The sequence below is a fragment of the Eublepharis macularius genome, chromosome 1 (assembly GCF_028583425.1).
Source record: "Eublepharis macularius isolate TG4126 chromosome 1, MPM_Emac_v1.0, whole genome shotgun sequence".
NCBI lineage: Eukaryota > Metazoa > Chordata > Lepidosauria > Squamata > Eublepharidae > Eublepharis > Eublepharis macularius.
The window spans coordinates 199,900,938-199,922,555 of record NC_072790.1 but is presented as its reverse complement, the minus strand read 5'-3'; positions in this window follow the sequence as shown (position 1 = coordinate 199,922,555).

The following is a 21,618-nucleotide window of genomic DNA, read 5'->3' as shown; positions in this document are numbered from 1 at the left end:
ATGGGGACTGGAAGTGTACCCTTAAGATGTGCTTGGTGGCCTAAATAAGATCATAGGTTTCAGTCTGAAGATTTGTACCTTAGGAAAATCATTGCGAAATATATTAAAACACCAGTATAAATGTATATAATAGCAGAACTTAATTTACAAAGTAATGCAAAAGACGGCAGTTCATGGGTTTCTGTCACCATGCCTGAAAATTACATTATAGGTAAGATGCTTCTTACATGAACCCTGAATCTGAAAAGTGTAATTAACCTGGGTCCCTGCCTGGAATGCACTCCAGTGTGCACACATGGTTCCTTCATGCCCAGGAGATTCATTTCCGTGAAGGGGGCATTTCTATACATACAAACAGCTGTATCTACATACATTTTGAATATAGAGCCCCTAGTGGGTAGGGAAGCTCAGCAGAAGCAATGGAAACCCCAAACCTCAGCAAAATACTCCCATGGGCATTTTCTATTTTAACATTACATTCACATTTTGAATTGTTTCAGTTTTATGCAGATGCAACATCTCCCAAAAGATTTCTGGGCTGCATGGGTGGGGGATGCCATTTCCCATTTCCAGGTTAGGATACAGGATACAGGAATGACTCCTCTATCCCCCAAAGCCAGAAGGGCACATAGCTTGTGAGTCGACCCAGAAATTATGAACGTTTTGTACTGTAGCTGCTACTTCCAAAAATCTGCCTGAAATTTGAACCCATCATCTCTCAAACATTTAAACATAATTCATTAAAAAAGGAGGGGGCAGGAAGAAACATGTAGCAACTGCTTAACAAGAAGAGTGAAAATGTACACATTCAAAACATATGGGTGATCTTTAGAAAAATCTCAGCATCACTTCATAATTATATACTACAAGTTTTAATTAACTAAAGCTCTGAAAATCATAATGCCTTATTAAAATGCAATTAATCCTTTGATTAAAAAAACAAAAAGCACAAGTATTTACAACAAAAACACAAGTAGAATAATTACAAATATCATGTACCCATTTCTTTTATTTGGGTGTCACTTATGATGTCTCACGTTCCCTTCATTAATTCAAATACACACATTATCTCAAATCCACAGCCGATTGAGTGACAGTGGCCACCAAACACACAGCACTATATCCTATTGATTTCGGCAAATCCTGAACAATGCCATTTGCATGCTTGTTTCTGTAATAATAAAGATATGCCATTCAGAATTAAAGGACCGGCCAGACTAGTGGCAACTAATTGTGTTGTGTGTAATGAGTGCAATTTCAATTTGATATAACCCTCAGCTTTTCTTGCAGCACTCGCTAAGTACTTTCAAGTCTTTGTGGGGAAATAATTGATTTTTTTGTGCTGTGGGCACAAGAAAATTATTATGATCTTTTGAATAATGCCAAAGAAAGGACCATGAATGATTTAAATTGGTATGTGAAGAAGGCTTCACTGTGGATTGCAGTTTGACTGACACCCTACTAACATAGTATCTAGATTAGCAATTTTTAAGGAGGCAGCCAATATAAAACTGGTAAAAGTGAAAAAAAAATGCTAAGGGATATTTTGGTTTTGTTCTCCAGCAAGGGGAGAACAATACGCTCATTTCGTGCGTGTCGGACAAGCACGGTACAATTTATTACCTCAATGCCCTTGCTTTTGTCTTTATGCCATGTGAGTTGGAGGGTACATTTCAGCTGATAAGTTTCACATTTTAAAAAAATGTTGATACAATAGGGTGCAAAGTTAGCACAAAAGCCCAAGGCCATTGACTCAATGTGTTGCTACGGCTGTTATTTCATTGTTCAGCTGAACCCTGAGAAAGATTGGGAAAAGCCAATTGTCCTTAAAAAAAGTTACCTGTCCTCAACTTCCCTACTGTGACTATCTTTCTCCTTATAGCTTTGTTGTATTATGCTGCAAAAATCTTCCAAACCATCTGGCATTCTGGTCTGAGGCTCTTGCAATTAAGTCCTATTGATCTCCGCAGAATTTTCAAATAAGCAAATTGCTGCCGAAAATGTATTTTGAATATGGCTATCCACCAACTGAAGACTTGAAACCAATCAATCACTCAGCTTTCAAGCAGCTAATAATCAATCAATTATATCTGCACACATTATCAAAAATTATCAAAAATAGGTGTTACTTGGTTGAAGATAATTTGCAGTTTGATGAAGAAATGCTATATTTCTTGCAAGAAAAAAAACTATTTTCATGTTTACTTCTTAGTCCCCTATGGCATTTGCTATGATACAACAAAACCAGATTTGGTCTAAATATACAAAAGATGCCACTCAGCTTTAATCCCAATTTGCCCCCTTCAATTAATCCATGAAGAAACCAGGTAACTCAAGTTTGCAGCCCCAGATTTTCATCTTGATTTTACACCTTTGGTTCACACAGACGTAAATTCCTTTAAGGTTTATTGAAATTCCTTCCAAGTAACATACAGTGCAAGCCTGTGCTGACTTACTCCATGCATTAGGCCAGGAGTGTAGGAGCCATTAATAAATGCTGTATTTCATCTTTAAATCTCTTTCCTGTCTATCAACTACACAAATATTCTTAAAAATATAGCAAATATGTCATGTAGCTTCCAGTCAAATCTACATAACTATGAATAAAAACTAAGACACTGGCCCCTTCTCATTTTCTCCTGAAAAGTGGAAAGCATTTTCTTAGGCAGCATGCATTTATTTTGCAAGAAGAAAATAAGCACATTTCACTGTTTCCAAATACAATTCCACCTTAAAATGCATACCTTCCAAATCTTATTCTTCAGAGGCAGGCATGTTGTTAATTTAGTTGGTCATAACTAAATAGTTTCTAATCTGGAGCAGGAGTCTGCTGAGAATATTGGACAGTTTAAAGGTTAATCACCATCGCCTGGTTACACAAGTGAGGCAGAACTAATTCCTCCAAAGGCAAATGGCTTGCAGTTTTATCAGCACTGCAGATTAGAAGTGTTAATATACAGAATAGAATGGATGCTCAAGGGCCAGTTTTCCCTTATCGGCAAACTTAGCAACAGAACTCGGTTACTGCACAACCTCTGCACTTTCTATAATAAGGCCCCTCATTTTGCCTCTCGAGCAGAACTATCAAACAATCCTCCCCAAACCACTGCCACCAAAATCAGGGTATTACAGACCACAGCTAATTGGAAGATCACTATAATGAAGTAAAAAGATAAAAATACTTTTGGCTGCAGGCCTAAAATGTGGATCAGCACAACGTAGGAAGCTATCTGGCTATGTCACACATTCAGAGAGATTTACATAAACAATAAACTCAAACCGACTGCCCCACAAATACATCTTTGTTTACAGCTAATACAATCTAAAGCACTGGTTGTAGAAAAGAAGAAAGCAAGGTGGGGCGGGGGGGGGGGGGAAGAGAATGGAAAAGAAGGGAAGAGGTGATGTATTTACATATTCAAAATTATCAACAGATCCAGTAGCCACCAACTCAAACACCCTGCAATCCTTGTTATTTTGAAATGGACTCCATGCAGAGAAAATGTGCTACGATATGTAAATAGAGATGCAATACAGTATTTAAATATCAGTGCACCCCAACATGCACTGGTGTTTTCTTTACTGCAGCAGGGCTGTGAATGGACTTCTTCTGCCCTTAAAAGCTGCTCTTTTATGGATAATGTGTTTAATCAGAACAAGCAAGAAGAGGAAAGGTCTACTGATATCAGCCCCTATCTCTCCATTAACATCTATTTTTTAAAAACAGGAAATGCTTTCCAAAGGAAAGATACATTGTTTAGAAAATTATAAAACTATTGCAAAATGACAGAATTACCTGTTTGTGAACACTGCATAGTTGTAATTTTCTCATTCATGCTTAAAGATCTGGTCCTGTACCTCTTGGCTTGAATGGTGATACTGACCATTGTGTCTAAGTATTCTCAAGGAAAAGCCAGGAGCACTAAAAGCTTGATTTACTAGTAATAGATCTATATTCGTGGTCTAAAAACTGACCATTGCTTGTTTGCTGCCATCTGTGAATCCCATAACCCAGTGCCACAAGTCATTAGGTAACCTGTTGTAATGTCCTGGAATGTTCATTAACATTCTAACTGATCAAGAGAAAGCTGTCAAGGAAAGTATGTTCACAAACATTTCAGGTGAGGAAAGTGAAAGACTGGCCAAGGTAAATTAAAGACAGGAGGAGCTCTATGTGGACAGGAGAAAGGAGCAAAAAGAGAGCTGGTAAGTGTTTTTACTCTTATTTCTACATCCAGTACTATCAACGCTTTGAAATCTTTACTATACCTAACCTTACAAATGTCATGTAATAATAGGACTACTGGGAATTGTCCCTGCTCATTCCTCTTGTCAACATCTTGTCAACAGTATTGTTAACAATGATTAAACTGACCTATGCTTGAATCATACTTAGATTGACAAAGATAGCCAGTATGACGTAGTGGTTAGGAATAGGATCTGGGAAACCCAAGTTTGAATCCCTGCTCTGCCATGGAAACTTGTTGGGTGAATTTGGGCCAGTCACATGCACTTAGCTAACCTACCTCGGAGGGTTGTTGTGAGGATAAAATAGAGGAGAGGACAATGGTATAAGCTTTGGGTTCTCATGGGAGGCTATAAATGAAGCAAATAAATAAATAAGCTATGAGGTACATCTTTTAACACTTGCAAAAATCTCACTTTTGACTGAGCATTCAGTATTGGCTTGCAAGTATTTTATCCATGCACATTTTTACAGTGCTGCACTGAAATTGTGGTTGGTGTGAGATTTATTACGTGCTCATCATAACACATAAGAAAATGTGAAGCTGGCATCTTGGTTAAACTGTTCCAGAAGAAACACACCCAAAAAGCGTGAAAATGAAGCAGTCTTTCTTCTCACATGAATGCATCAAGCTGCCTTATAGGGACTCAAACCATTGGCCTGTCAAGGTCAGGATGGCAGTGGTTGTCAAGGTCCTCCACATCTCCTGCTACTGGATCCTGTGAACTAGAAATGCCAGGGGTTGAACTGGGACCTTCTCTATGCAAAGCAAATGCTCTGCCATCGAGCCACGGCCCGATCATTGTATTCTGTTAAATGTCATTATTACATTTGTCTAACAATGGTCAACGTACAAGCAAAATAAAACAGAAGTTCAGCGACACCTTAATGACTAACATTTATTTCAGCATGAGCATTTGTGAGTCAGGGTTTACTTCTTTAGATGTAAGGGAATCATTCTGGGAATTCTTATAGGGAAAATTACAGAAGGGAGGAAGGAGGAGTTGAGAGACAGAGAGAAGCTTGGTGTGAATCCTGTCATCCTTGATTCTCTGCAAGCACCAGTTCCCTTGGAGGATTTAATAGGTTTTTTCCCTCTTGGACTGATTTTTTTAAAGTGATGTTATCTTACATTTCTCGAATCACGTGTTTGATGAATCCAGTCAAAGTTATACATCTTCGCTCTCGCTTTTTATTGCAAATATCCCTGGTTCTTGTCCAGTTTTGGCTTCATATCTGTAACTGTTCTTCTCAATTTTCCTTGCCATCCTCTTTCCTCCATTCTTAATTCTGCTGCTTGTTTGGTTTTTTTCTGTGTTTCATGTTGCTTACATTCCCCCTTTGATACACTCCTTTCATTGGCTTCCATTTCCTTGTCAGGTCCAATTCAAGCTTCTGATTCTTATTTTCAAACCTATCTATCACAATTTTTTAAATCCTTTCCTTCAAGAAATACAGGGTGGTACATGGCACTTTTCTTGTTCCATTTTATTATCCCAACAACCTTATGAAGTAAATTAGACTGAGAGACAGAGAGCTACCAAAGTCATCCAGTGAGGTTCATGGCTGGGTCAGGTGGGGCCTGGATGTCTCCCAAAATTACAGTTGATCTCCAGAAGTTCCCCTGGAGAAAATGGCTGATTTGGAGAATGGTCTTGCAGGCATTATACCCTGCAGAGGTCCCCCCACTACCCAAACCCCGTCTTCCTCAGACTCCACCCTCAGATCTCCAGGATTTTCCCAGCCTTTTTAACATACCTTGGCACAGTGTCTAGTTGCTTAGCCATTTTATAAATAATAGTAATAATAAATATTATTATACTTCTCTTGAATATTTATAATGTGATGCTTGAATTTGTAGGTCCTCCAGAATTGTTATGTGGCAAATACAGACCACCCCCCTCCCAATGCATACATTGTCCCTTTTTACCTTCAGTCATTTTGCAATGTAGACAGGATTCTCTCTCCACATCCCTTATACCTTTACATTCTTCAAAGCAAATAGGCTCTCTCCTGCTTTTCCTCTTCTCTGATTGGTTTTCATTGCTTTCTCCGCACAGATTTATCTCTTATCTGCCATCTCTCTCTCTATATATATCTATATATGTGTAAAGAGAGAGAGAGAGAGAGAGAGAGAGAGAGAGAGAGAGGACTGTAATGGAATGACGTCTGCCTAAGGAGGTTTTGGAATCTCCAACCTTGGAAACGTTAAAGAACAGATTAGATAAGTATCTTTCGGGGATACTTGAGAATATTGTCTTGAGGCTGCAGGCCTCAAATTCAGTTCAGCATTGTGGAAACAGTCTAAGCATTTAGCACTGCATGCATGTGACATGACCCAGCCAAAATTAAGCACATTTGTCCCATTGACATGAACACCTGCTGAAATCCCTCTGATTGAAACCATTGAGACAAAATGTCTGGGCATGATTTTGGCTAGATTGGACTCATAGCTCCTACTCTGTTATTAGTAACTGTGTGCCCAGCTGTGGGTACTGCATGTAGATAGTTGTTGCTGGGAACTGTTTAGACAGAATCCTTATGCGAGCCGGTAAGAGCTGCATGAACTGAAGTTTGCTTAGCAGCTATGGATCTTTCATTTCATGATCAAGGGAGCAAATAAGAGTTTTTCCTCCCTACTTTATGAATAAACAACTAATTGGGGGAATATTGCTTTGTCAAAATACCCGGGGGTGTGTGGAGAACTCAGTATGTCACAATGAGTTGTACTCAGAAAAAAGCACAGAGATGCCAGCTGAGACAGAAGTGTTTTGCACCACCACAAAAAGCTAGAGAGCGACAAAGAGATGCCCATTCCAACTCCTCTTGGCAAGAATTGGAGACCTCCTCTCTGTTCAGATCTCAGTTTGATCACCTGCTGTGATCAGCAGCCTCAACCTTGGAACAAAGTTCATTGCTTCAAATATTTTGCACATACATAGTCGAATCATGATATTTTGCCACCGCTGTCACTTGCCCCCTCCCCTACACTCACTTGTCTAAAGCCACAAAAATTCTGCAGAAAAAAAAGTTCTGCCAAAAGGACAACACATCAATTTACAAAACAGGTTGTTTGGGGGATGAGCTCTCCACAGTCAAAACCCTTTTGTTCTTATTGTTTTGATTCTATATTTCCCACAGGGACATACCTCTGAAGCTAAGAAATACTTGGTCAATTTAATTTCATCTTTCTTGTCTCAGAACTGTGCTTCCAGCCACTGATTTCTCAAATACAGAGGCCCACATCTTTGGGAAATATAGAAAAATTTTAAAGGGTTATTGGTAGTGAAGAACTCACCCCTAATTCCAAGGCAACCAGGAGACAACACAGGTAAGGCATTGGGTGCTTGAGTTGGGATAGGAGTGCAGCTCTGAGACTAGGGTATTGACATGACATTGGCCAAGGCTTTCTTGGCTACAGAAGCATGCACCTCTGGGAAATAAAGGAAACAAGAAAGAAAAAGGAAAGGGAAAGGCCCCAGTTAAGAAGAGTAGTGAAAAAGAGCACTATGGCTGTTTACTATAAGTCAGATTTACCTCCTAATAAGACAGCACCTTTAAAAGAAAGTCGCTCTAAGCTGAAGATTAGCATATGAAGAGTCCTTCAGGCATGCACGTGCCAAGTCATTGAAGGCTTTAATAGCAGTACTTTAATTGTGCCCAGAAACATACAGGCAGCTAGTGTAGGATCTGTGTTATATACAAACACTGCCTGATACCAAACAAAAGGCAGGCTGATGCCCACCGTATACGGCTTTTCTAAAATCCAAATATCTTTTTAAAATATTAGCAGCTTATTAAAATTAACATCATTGATATCATTATCAAAAATATGCAGTACTTTTTTAAACTCATACAACCAAGACAAAGGTTCTGGTACAACAGGGTAATTAACCTTATTGTCTAGGATATCCATATTTGACAGTGTTACCTAAACAGGACCCCATAGCTTCAGCACAAGATGTGGCTCCATTTCTGATCCACCATTTCTCTTTGAAGGTACTTAACAACTTCTTCAGACAGTCTTCCCCTAGGCATCATGAGTAGGGCACAGAATGTTTTTCTGCCCCGTGTTTTTAGAAAAAGATCACAAACATGAAGGAATTCCCAAATAATTGTTCCCTGTCCATGTTCAAGGCTCCTTGAAAACCCCTTCAGCTGTCAGCTCCATCCCACTAGTGACTGTTCTTTCTCAAACTACATCTGTACATGAGGGATTGCAAGATGACCCTGCCACAGAAGATGAAGCAACATGCCCTAAAGCTGGTAAATCAATCAGGTTACACGCCTCCACTTTAAGCCAATTTCCAATTATTTCAGGTGCAGGTTTTAACATGTGCAGCTTGCCCTCCCACTCTATTCGCTTTCTTCATTAGCATATTAAGACCCTTCTTCCCTGGACCCCTCCCCCTAAATTATGAGCCAGAAGGCATTTTTCAAAGCTGGCAATTCTCAATTACACCATCTTATTGATAACCATGATGTTGTTCTTGCAAATGTGTGACTGGATAGCTGGTTGCAAGTCATTTCAATTAGTTGTCCCCCCCCTTCACTTAGTTCAATTGCAAAATGAATTGCAATTGCAAAACGAATTAATCACTTCTCAGCTAAAGATGGAAATGTGTGGCTCTAGTCTAATCACTAAAATATTTGCTATAGCACCAGTCCAAAAATTAGTATGCAAGCTGGAAAAAATAGCTGGCACATGTGCCGTAAGGTGGGTAATTTTTGTTTGTTTTTTTGTTGGTAGGAAATTTTTCAAGCAGAAGAGAAGAAACCTGTAGAGTTCCTCAGAGGCCTTCATTAGTAATTTTGAGAGGGTAATAGAAGCATGCTGATTAAATTTACAAAGTCAAAAGACATCATAAATACAGGAAGGAAGACTGATATTTGAAAGATTCACTTAAATGACCTCATGAACTGCAAGACTAGATATAGAATACAGTTCCATTTTACAAAGTACAAATACATATTAGAAGGCAAATGACATGTACTTTTGTTGTCAGGGACAACAGCTAGAAGGAGATAAAATATTATGAGATATTATTTGATCGTCCATCAATGTGAAGTGGCTGCAAATAGGCCAACTATATCCCTTAAGTTAGGCATGTTGTTATGTGAAACATTTCTAGAAGGAATATCATTGGCACTGTGACCCACTGGCTGGGCTGTGGCTGCAGCAAATGAACATGTCACTTTATACTGACTCACACCACAGATGTCTCTCTCCTCATATTGCCTCTCCTGACTGGCAGTAACTATCTAGGTGGAAAGGCAGAGATGTTTTTGTGCCCTGTTACCTGATATCTTTTTAAGTGAAGATGCTAGCAAGTTGCCACTGAACCATTTCGGCCTTGGCAAAAGGCATTTTCAGCATCACAGAGCTTCTGTATGAAGCAATTGCTACAAGAAGCAGTTCCACACAGGGTTCTTTCACTTCACACGTGCCATCCTCCCATATCTAAAAACACAAAATATACAAGGGAAACAGAGTCAATCACCTAAAGAATATGTCTATGCAAAAATACATGCAAAAATTTTATCAAATATGAAAAGCTTTCACATAAATATGAACAAATAAATACAAACAACTCAGTGCTCAGTACACCATGTTTGAAAAACAAACAGTTCGTTCCACAGCGTCCTCAAAAACAGAGTCTCTGAGTTCCAAATGGATTTCACTGAGACGCTGAAGAAATTGACAAATATCCTCTTCCGGAATTGATTCTCTATATCCAGAGAGGGAAACAATCTGTCAAGAACTGTCCTCAACTGACCACATAGGACCAGCAATCAAAGGTACGTATATTCAATTGTAGTGACCCTTGATAAATCCTTATTGTTATTTAATATTTCTCTTGCAGGTTGGTGGAACCACGAAGATGTAATGGGTCCCCCGGAGGGGTCCCCCCTGCCCTACAAGCGGCCAGCAAAGTCGGCTTGTTTCGTGTTCTGTCCACGTCCTCAGGGGCTGGATGTTACTCCACCATTCAAACACTTTTCTGCAAATAAAAATGTTTTCAAAATACAATAACCACAGTTCCCACTTCATTGTTACAAAATAACGTACTTGGTAAACAGAGCAATTAATGGCTCACCAAAGAATCACCAAACTCAATCTCATGTGCATGTATCTCAGCACACATCAGTATGGTCAGTGTGACCACCACACCCAACATTGTCTTAAATACATAATAGCCACACATAGTTTTAAAGTGACAGTTTCACACTAATAGGAATGATTGTTGCACAGGATTTAAAGTAACAGTTCCACATCATAAATGAATACAGTTGTTACAACAGTATCCCACGAGCCTCCATACAGTTTACAAAAAACAAGATAAATTCCAGTCCGAATTTAAACCCCTCAGATGTAAAGTCCCTAATCTGTGAATCCATTTGGCTTCCTGTCTCAATAGTTCTGAACTGTTCCCAGTTTGGTAAGTCACTCTGTTTTGAGAATTGGGAATCTCTGGGAGATACAAACAAAACAGTAAATTTAAGTTCAGTCTCATTTTTATGACGATTAAGAAAATGCTCAGTAAGAAGTGCCTCCATGACCCTATTCCTGATTCTCAACATATTTTCCAATATTCGAGTACGCACTGGCCAGGTAGTGCTACCAATGTACAGTTTGTTACAAGAACAACTTATCAGGTATACCACGGATTCTGTCTGACAAGCAGAGTAGTTGGACAGACTTATCTTAATGGAGTTCTCCCCTACCAGTATGTCATTGCCTTGCCACACCAAGGGGCACACCCGGCAATGACCACATGTGAAGTGCCCTCTTGGTAAGCTACTGGTTCCCTCTATACTTGTGTGTTTAGTGTGGACTAACAAATCCTTCAGGTTTCTAGTGCACCTGAATCCAATCCTAGGTGGTTTGTCACATCCAGCAATATCCGAGACCAGATGCCTATTGATGTCTATTGTCAATCAGTTTGATGTCATATGCCAATGGGGTATATTCCAAAGAACAATAAATAGTTTCCTCAACTTGTGTCCCACCCGAACGGAACAATCCCTTTCTGGGGGTCTGATCCACTCTCTGCTTAGCCTCTCTTATTACTTCCAGTGGATACCCTCTATCCAGAAAGGCTCTCTCCATCCCCCTACTCTCTCTCTTATAATCTATTAAAGATGTGGAATTTCTTTTCAGTCTTAACATTTGGCTGAATGGGATATTTTGTCTTAGATGACGGAGGTGAAAAGACCTATAGTCCAAATATGAATTTCTGTCAGTGATCTTTTTAAAAGGTCTCACCCCACTCACATTGTTCTCAGTTCGGTAAGTCACTATGTCCAAGAAACTAATGCAATTCATGTTGGATTGTGCAGTGAACTTAATATTATCATCCAATTGATTCATCCAAAGTATAAAGGGTTCTTCTTGTTCCCTCCCCTCAAATAAGATATACAAATCCTCAATGAATCTCCAATACACCCTTATATGAATGAAAAAAGGGTTCCCAGATGATGTCAAAATGGATTTGGATTCCAGATCAGCCATATATAGGTTGGCAATACTGGGGGCAGCAGTGCACCCCATAGCCACTCCCTTGACTTGGAAGTAGTACTGTGCTTTAAATTGGAAGTAATTCTTTTCCAAAACCAAACCAATCAATTGCAACAAAAAAGGGGTACTTGGAACCTGATGTTCCCATTTGTGCAAAACTGTCTCTAACATGGTCCTAGCCCCTTCGTGGGGAATTGACATGTACAAGGATGCAACCTCCATCATTATAAAAATATAGTCTGATGTCATATGTCTACCCTTGACCTCTTGTATGAAGGCGCCTGTATCTTTTGTAAAGGCTGGTGTTTTAATTACAAAAGGTTGCAAAAATGTATCGACATAAGTTGCCAAGGGATCCAGCACTAAGTCACAACCCGATACAATTGGTCTTCCAGGGGGCGGGAGAATACCTTCATGAACCTTGGGAAGAATGTAAAACAAGGGAACCCTTGGGGATTTGTTCATTAAAGATCTGTACACCTGTTCCAATATTTCTCCCATCAGTAATCCCTCATCCAAAACTATTCTCACCAATTCCAAAATACGTTTGGTTGGATCATGGGCTATGGGCATGTAACTAGTTCTGTCTTGTAGTTGTTTCAGGAGACTTCTGCCTCATAAACTCCAGTATCTAGTAAAACAATCCCGCCCCCTTATCTGCCGGTTTTATCAGAATAGAGGGATCCCTATCCAAATCTTTTACAGCCAACCACTATGTTTTAGACAAATTATGCCAAATTCTCTGTCTTTTATTCTCAATTTTAGAAATATCCCTTTTTACAACCAACTCAAATGCTTAAATATTCAGATCTGTTATATTAGGTACAAAAGAGTCTCTCAGCTGTAACTGGCTGCCAAAAAACTTCCTTAGTTTTATCTGTCTTACCAGTTTATAAACATCTATCTGCGTTTGGAAAGATATATACTTTGGTGTGGGTACAAAACCTAATCCTTTTTCCAGGACACTAAGTTCCACAGGGGACAACGGGCGGGAAGAAAAATTGAATATTAAATTTTCTTTTTCCCTCCCTTTCTGTGTTGCCAATTGTGTCTCCTCCCTAAAAAAGATTTAGATGTCTCAGGGTTGATGACTCTACTCCTTAAGGTCCTGTAACTGAGCCCCTCATCTCCCGACATGTCCGTTTCTGGCGGGGAAGAAGTCTCTAGATGACTCACCCTCGTCAATGGTTTTGCCCAAGTCAGACGTCTCTGATTGCCTTGCTGGGAAGGGTCCCACCAAGAGTATACCCTACCCTTGGCGTAATCATTACTGTCCCTCTTCAGTTTCTTAATCTGGCAGACTTGTTGCTTGGAGGTTTTGGTAGTCGGTAGTTTGTATATTGCTGTGATGTTGTAACATGATAACAATGTGTTTACTACTGAAATTTACTTACTTCATTTATATACCACCTTTCTCCCCAGTTGGAATCCAAGTGGCTCACGATGTTTTCCTCGTCTCCATGTTATCCTCTCAACAACCCTCTGAGGTAGGTTAATATGAGGGTGTGTGATTGGCCCAAAGCAGGTTGCCAGGTCCCCCCAGCATGAAAGCTGGGGATGGGTGAGTTGTAGGGGGGGGAGTTGCCCAATAGGAGGACTTATCTCATTATTACCAGTGCAAAGCAGAAGTGACGGGTCATGCACTGCAATGATTTGTTAAAAATCAGCCCCAAATCTAGTGTTTGAGGCTGATTTTTACTAAATCAGTCCCGTGCATGACACAGGTTCCTAGGCCCATTCCTGTGCCTTTACTCCCCTTCTTGCCAGGTGAGAGGGGGCAGAGGCTGGGAGCAGGGGGTCCACTGCTCCCACCAGGGGGCTGGTAAGCCTAGCCCAAAGTCACCCAGCAAACTTCCATGGCAAGTGGGGATTCAAGGCCTGCTGATGGTGGTATAGGAAAATAGCAGGTAAGAGGGGAGATGATGCAAGAAGTAGCACTGGATGTGGACAGGGTGTGTGTCCCGAAATCTGTCCGTTCCTTCCATACGACCCTTCCTGCTTTGGGTATGATCTTTTAGAAAAGATTGTACCAGAGAAGGTTTGGGAAAAGTAACAGCAGAGATGGAGAAACACAGAAGGGGGGATAACCAAACAGCATTATCTAAGCCCCCAGAAGAACTGCTACAGTTGGGGGTGCAAGGCGAGGAAAGAGCCCTATAAGAAAAAAAACTAAGGAAAAAAGTGAAGGAATTGGCACAATAGTTCTGTGTAAATATATCATACATAATGCATAGTTAAAGGACAAAAGCTACTTTGGTTGAAGATGTGTTGGTATGAACATAGCTAGTGTCAGCAGTAATTGACACTGGGCAGTTGACTCTGGTTCAGAGCCTTTTGATAACTTACCACGGATTCCTGAATCATTGTCCTTACTAATGCACACTTATGGATTTGCAGCTAAAAGACCAAAATTAGAGTTCCATTATTCAGGTCTTCTACAGCCCCCATGCTGCCTAAAAAGCTGCTGTTGTGGGCCAAATTTATTTATTCATTTATTTATATTCCACTTTTCTCACTGAGACTCAAGGCGGATTACATAGTGTGAGATTAGTACAATCAGTGGCAAGGACAAGGGCAGGCATTTCCATACAGTGTCAAGAACATTTCCATAAACAATGTCATGGGGTAAATGAATATAAGTTTACAAAGACATAGTATTAGCAAGGATCAAGTATGGGGTTGAGGAACTGCTGAAATACAACACAATCAATTCTAGGACTTACATTAAACAACATAAAGCACAGGTAGTTTATAGGAGTACATATTTAAAGCAACATAAGGCAACATAATGGTGAAATCGATGGTTTCTAACTCATTAGTGAAACATCTGGGACCCCTTTCCTACAATACAGCCCTCCCATTTGAGTAAAAAGCCTTTTAAAATAGTTCAGTTTTGCATCGTTTGAGGAAAGCCAGTAGTGTGCAGGCTCTCAGGTAGACCATTCCATAGGGTAGGGGCCACCACAGAGAAAGCCTGTGTACGGGCTGCTGTTGATTTTACCCATGTACAAGCTGGCACCTGAAAGAGACCCTGTTCAGATAAGCAAAGCTGCTGTGGAGGGACATAGGGAGGGAGGCAGTCCCATAGGTATGCTGGACCAAGGCCATGAAAAGCTTTGTATGTAATAACCAATACCTTGAACTGAGCATGGTAACTGGTAGGTAGCCAATGGAGTGACTGTAGGATGGGAATGATGCTGCAAGGAGGGAAGTTATATTTAAGGGAAACCTCCCAGCTTCTATTTTGATTGTCCCCTCCACTCCATGGGACTTCAGGGAGCGGAATCGTCAAAAAAGCTCTGTGAGCCAACGGCAAGATGTCATTTCCAGCAAACATCTGTTGGTGACATCACAATGCCAATGTGATACTGATGTGATACTCTAGGATTCAGACATAACCATAGTGACATAACTTCTAGGTATTTACTGGAGGTGACATTGTGCTATTGGCACAACATTATTCCCTGCCCCCACCCACGGCTTGTTGCCAGCCAGTGGCTGGCCACCCTATTACAGCATTAATGAAAAACCCACAAGAATTATGGATTCCTTCTTGAGCAATTAGAAGCATCTTCCACTTGATATGCACCTTTGAATCCAATTTATGAAATGTAGGTTCAAATGCATAGCAGCAGAAATATCTGCATAGATTTCATAACTATATTAAATGAGAGATGTCACCAGAAAGTAACAGCCTTTGCCCTGGAAGTACCTTCCCAATCTCAGATATTTTGGAGTTAGCAATGGTTATTCTGTGGTCACTCTAGCCACTCTCAAGATCACTGTTACTCTCTTTTTAATATGCTTTAGGACAAAATGATATGAAGCCCACTCAAAATCTGAAGCTGGCTCAAGATAAAGAAATGCATGACTACAAACAGGTCATAAAACCAGGGCTTTTTTTCAGCAGGAATGCGGTGGAACGGAGTTCTGGCACCACTTGAAAATGGTCACATGGCTGGTGGCTCCGCCCCCTGATCTCCAGACAGAGGGGAGTTTAGATTACCCTAAACTCCCCTCTAAACTCTAAACTAAAATCTAAACTTCCCTCTGTCTGGAGATCAGGGGGCGGGGCCACCAGCCATGTGACCATTTTCTCTGAGGGCAACCCACTGAGTTCCACTACCTCTTTTCCCAGAAAAAAAGCCCTGCATAAAACCATTGTAGAAATGAAGATGCAAGTGTAGTCAAATGATAAGTGGGAACATAAAATGAACATAGTATTAAAAATATTTTCTTGTATATACACAAAATAATTATACATATTGAGCTAGCTAAAACACCCAGTATCTGTTTTCATTTTTCAGGCATCTAAATCTGTTATGTAAAACAAAGAAGAAAAAATTCTTCTTCTCTTGCTTTTCCCTTTAACACAAGCCCAGGAGCCCAGCCATTTTTAATCTGATAAGTAGGAACCCAAAGATTCCATGAGTATGTACATAGAGGGAAGCAGTTCTGGTGAACACCAACAAGGGCCTGAATTTTGGACACTGGCACCTCTCCTACACAATCTCTGCTCCTGTCCTGTGTGGACCTTTCCTCCCTTGATAGATCACCAGAAGCCTAACCTGAGCACATTTCAAAAGTTATAGGAGGGTTTTTTGGTTAAGGATATGCCAGTGGTGATTTTTAAAAAAATGTATTTGAATGAGTTTTTAATTTCTCTAAACCACTTTGGGAGCCATTTTTTTAAAAATTAAAAACATGGTTAAAATGTAATCAATAATTTACCTGGGCAGTGTAGCAGCTAAAGGTGTGGACTGGGAAATCTCAGGTTCAAATCTCACCTTAGCCTTGACCTTGCTAGCAATACCATGCTGAACAGAGTTATAACCTGCTCAGTCCATTGAAATCAATAGGCTTAGAAGGATGTGAATGTGCTTAGGACAGCATTGTATGTTGCACTGTTATTTTATTTTGTGTATTTAGTGTTTCTTGGCCAAATTCTCCAACCGGTAAAGAATAAAACAAAAAGAATACACTTTACACTTTCAGCCTCACCAGCTGCCTATCCATCATCTGCAATATGGTCATACTGATCTACCTACTAGGATGATTGTAAGGATTACAGAGCTAGTGTATGGGAAGACCTTTTAATATAAAAAAGGGAAGACCTTTTAATGTAAAAAAAATCCCACACACCCTTATGGAAATGATGAATATAAGCATGTTCAGGGTCTTCAAAGGGAAGAACATCTAAATCTAGATGGTTTGGAGATCAGATCTTAGGTAGTGAACATGCTTGTGTGTGAACCTGGTCTTATGCACATTTACTTATAAATACAGAATGCATTATCCTCCACCTGCCTCTTACTCACATAGGTATTGCCTCAGTAAAAAGATGAGCCATCTTTGGAGGCCTTGTTTTGGGTGTCCCCGCCATTTGAGGATAGACAGGTGGCAACCTGGGAAAGGGCCTTCTCAGTTGTGGCGGCAAAACTTTAGAATTCCCTCCCCAGGGAGATTCACCTGTCTCCCTCTGTCACTGTCTTCTACCAGTGGGTTAAGATTTCTTTTTGTTGTGTACCACCAGTAAACTCATATTGGCCTTCCTCCCTGGTTATTTGTACGTATGTTTGTTTATGTGCCTATATGGTTTTTTAATTGTATTTATATATGCATTTTTCATGTTATTTTAATGTTTTACATGTTTTAATATCTGATGTTTGCCACCTTGTGGACCCTATTTGCATGGACAGGTGGTGTATAAATGTTTTAAATAAATGAATGAATTCACTCTGTTTGCATTCCCCCCACAGCATATGTGAGCTGCCATGAAGACCTGTCCAAAGAAACATGAAGTAGAAATGTTCAAAATAAATACAAGAATACATGTATCAGCCTTATTATCCCCCACCTTATACAACCTAGAGTCCAGTAGCACCTTTAAGACTAACCAATTTTATTGTAGCATAAGCTTTCGAGTGCCACAGCTCTCTTTGTCAGATGCATCTGACAAAGAGAGCTGTGGCTCTCGAAAGCTTATGCTACAATAAAGTTGGTTAGTGTTAAAGGTGCTACTGGACTCTTTGCTATTTTGCTACTGCAGACGAACACGGCTAACTCCTCTGGATATTATACAACCAGTTACTTAACAAGTTCCAGTATCTTCAAGTGAGATGAAAGAATACAGGGAAAGAGGGAAACTGTGCATTGTGTTAGTCACTGGTTTTATGTGTTGGAAATTGCAATGTCTGGTGTACTGCAGCAGCTAGAAGGGAAGAGAAGTGCCTTCTATGCAGGGGGCAGCAAGGATCACTTAGTTTAGACAGTGAGAGCAGCATCTCTCTTGTTTCCTGTGGGTCATTTCCTTGTCTTCTCTCCTGTTGGGCTAAACAGGGCAATATCCTGCTTCTTCTCTCTCCTGCCTTATTCATTCTGCTACAAGATGTAGTCAGATAGTAAGGACCCTATCTCTATCTCTCCACTTCATTCTCGAGTATGTATTTCTTAAATAAACTTTTTAGCCTCTTTAATCAGCACAGCATAACTTCTCAGCTCTGTTTGCACTTTGCCAACATTATGGTGTCCTCAGCTTCAGCGTTGCCCTCAATTTTGAAAGGAAGAGTATAGGGTCAGAAACACTAAAGGTAAGGGTGGTTTCATGGAGTAATTAAGTTGTAAGGAAACTCAGGTGGCAATTCTAAGAACACTTTCTTGGAGTAAAACACATTGAATTAAAACAGAATTTACTTCTGAATTGATGTGCTTAAGATTGTTTCCACAATCCATTGAACTGTGGAGCAGGGGTTCCCACTTTTCAGCCTGTGGGCACCATTGGAATTCTAACACAGGTCAGCGAGCACTACCACAAAATGGCTGCTACAAGTGGTGGAACCAACCACAAAAATAGCTGGGAGTGAGGTTATTCATAACTCAGATAGTAGGTCTTCACCATTTGAGGCAGAAAGCTTCCGGTGCCTCTTCTTTGGTGGCGCTGGGGGCAGACTACCCCCCTGCCCCCCCCCCCCCGTCGATCCAGCCCTGATTCACACACACACACACTTAGAGCAGAGGGGGGGATCTATCCCTGCCTTTCCAAATAGAGAGAGACACCCCTTCAACATGTTTCAGCCAGCTTTTTTAAAAAAGCAGGGACAGACTCCTCTGTTCCTCCCCACCCGATTTTAAAAGCAAGCAGCCAGTCTTCAAAAAGCATATTTTAAACACACACACAGAACTGTGAATGAGGTTTTCCCACAAAATACAGTGTTTTAAAAGCAGGTTAAAAACAGAGAGTGACAGACAGAAAAACACCCATTCCTCCTACAAAGCCCCGTTTTTTTAAAAAGCAAAAAACTTTTGTGCCCATGGCTTCAGAACACCCCCTTCCCCCTCCCTCCCCTGGGTTGCTGCTCCGTGGTTGGAAGGAAGCCTGCTAATCAAGGAAAGCTGGGCTTCCATTTGGTTTTCTAGGGTGACAGAAGGAGGGCAAACACAGCTCAGGCATTCCCCTGGCTCTGTTGCTAGGGGAATAGATTATTGGCGCCTGAGTGTCTGGCTCTCCAATTAGATCATGATGCCCCCCCAATCAAGCCCCCCCCCCCCCGAATGCTGGATCGGTCACTGTGGATGGAACCGATTAGCTGAGTCCCGATGGCGCAAATGCCATTATTGGGGGATTTTTCACATCGTGAATCCGATCGTGCCCATCTCTAAATATCACTCCACTATTGGTAAAGTACTTTCCATAAATCCACTGTCTGCATCATACCATAAACATTAAAAACTCAAAAATCTCCACCTATTCCTGACACTTTTTAAAAACACTTAGGGTGCCAGGAAAGTTGCTTGTAGGTGCCGTGGCATGGCACACATGGGCGCCACATTGGAGATTGCTACTGTGGAATGACTTCTTTCTAATGGAAGTGGTTTGATTCTAGAACTCTGTTTTTTGTTTTTGTATCCAAGCTTTGGAAAGGTTACCTTTAAAAATATAAAAGGTTGGATCCAACAAGTTCCCACTTACGGAAAAGAGAGCTGAGGCTCCCCTTTGACTTAAATACATATGTTGGGGAACATGGGATCCACATGGACAAAAATCTGTAGTAGGGGATTATAGTTAAGGTTGCCAACTGTCCTGGAAGAAAAAAATACCCTGTCCCTTTTACAGAGGCTTAATATGCAGAAATGGGTGGCTAATTGCAGTTTAGAATTACTCAAGTTACTGAAGAAAAGTTAGCACTAAAGTAATAACAATTGTGAGGCTTGGGTGACCTGGTATGAGTGGGAATCTGTCACGGATAGCCTCTTACCTACTTATGGTCACACAGGGTTGCAGAATGGAAATTGAGTCACCAAGCTTCATGACAGCCTGGATTATTTACTGTCTTTCATACGAAATGTAAGACACTAGCCTTTTCACCTATAAATCGCTTGACTTTCACGTGACCTGTCACAAGCTGTCTTATCACCCAATAATTGACTTTTAATCATTCTACCTGGTCACAATGTGCCACGAGGCACAAAGAGATGCTTCCCTAGAGTTGTAATGCTTTCTCTTGCATGAGACTTGCCATGTTGTCAGAAACTTGTGCAAGATTCACCTCATACTGTTTGCAAATATCTGAAATGCTTTCACTTTGACCCCTCAAAGTTTGAATTTAAAAATTAATTCACAGTTTGAAAGAGAAATTTTACCCCAGAATTTAAGATGAGTTTTTTACTTGCAGGACTCTCTTGATTTTGATACTAGAAACTATATGCAACTATTTTACATAGACACACACACATTTTTGCCACTCAGATTTTGAAAGGTACATATTACCTCATAATTGAAAATGGACATATTGTGTACACATTAGCATCTCTAGATTTCCATAGGCATCAGATATGAAAATGCACACACTTTCAGTTTTCCAGTACTAAATGTGTGCATGCCTTGTGTCTTGATAATATAAAAATACCATTGCATGTCAACTTTTCATTACTTTCAAATATAAATACCATTTTATATATATCAAATACTGTCAAATATTAAATACTGCCCCCCCCCCACAAACCCAAAGGATATGACTTCAAGTCTGCAATACTAAAACAAATTCAACATCAAATTAATACAATAGAACTCAGAAGACAATTTTTTGGAGCAAGTTCATTTTAGCACTGTAAAGCCTCAGAGGAAGGCAACAACAAACCACCTCTTTTCATCTCTTTCCTTGAAAACCTCATGCGGTAGAACTTCTTGAGGTTGTCATGAGTCAGTTGTGACTTGACGGTGTACTGCATCTTTGAAAAACCTTCTGCTTTGTCCCGTTTTCTTTTAATTGCCAAGGCTCCATTTGGTAGTTATCCATTATTATAACCTGTTATTTAAAGACTGCAATCTACCCTGCATCATCTAAACTAGGTATTTAAATAAATGATTATGTAAACAAATGATTATTGTAACTATTCCAAATGCTGAATAGAATTCATATTTGGTTGAATGACTCAAATCATAAACATGCCTTACTTTATTCCACTCAACTCAATTTGCAGAACCCATTTGTTTGATTTTGGCTTTTATTATTATTTATTATTTCCCACATTTTAAGGCTCCCTTTTCTGCCTGAAGGCACTCAGTGTGGAATATAACAAGCAGAACTGTCTCTAGGCTTTCTAATATGGCATTGTTGATGTTGGCTTTCAGCAATCACCTTTTCAGTCTGAGCATTTTATGACAGTAAGATTGAAAAACAGTTACTGACCTGCTTGATAAACTCTAGTCTGTACTGAAGGTATCAGCGTCAGCAATATCATCGGGTCTTTTTTCTGGGCAAACAGCACAATTTTCCACTAATGGGTCTTCCACATCCTTTCCTTTCAGATATATTTAGTTCCTATATAACACAGGTGCAATTCACATGAGGGA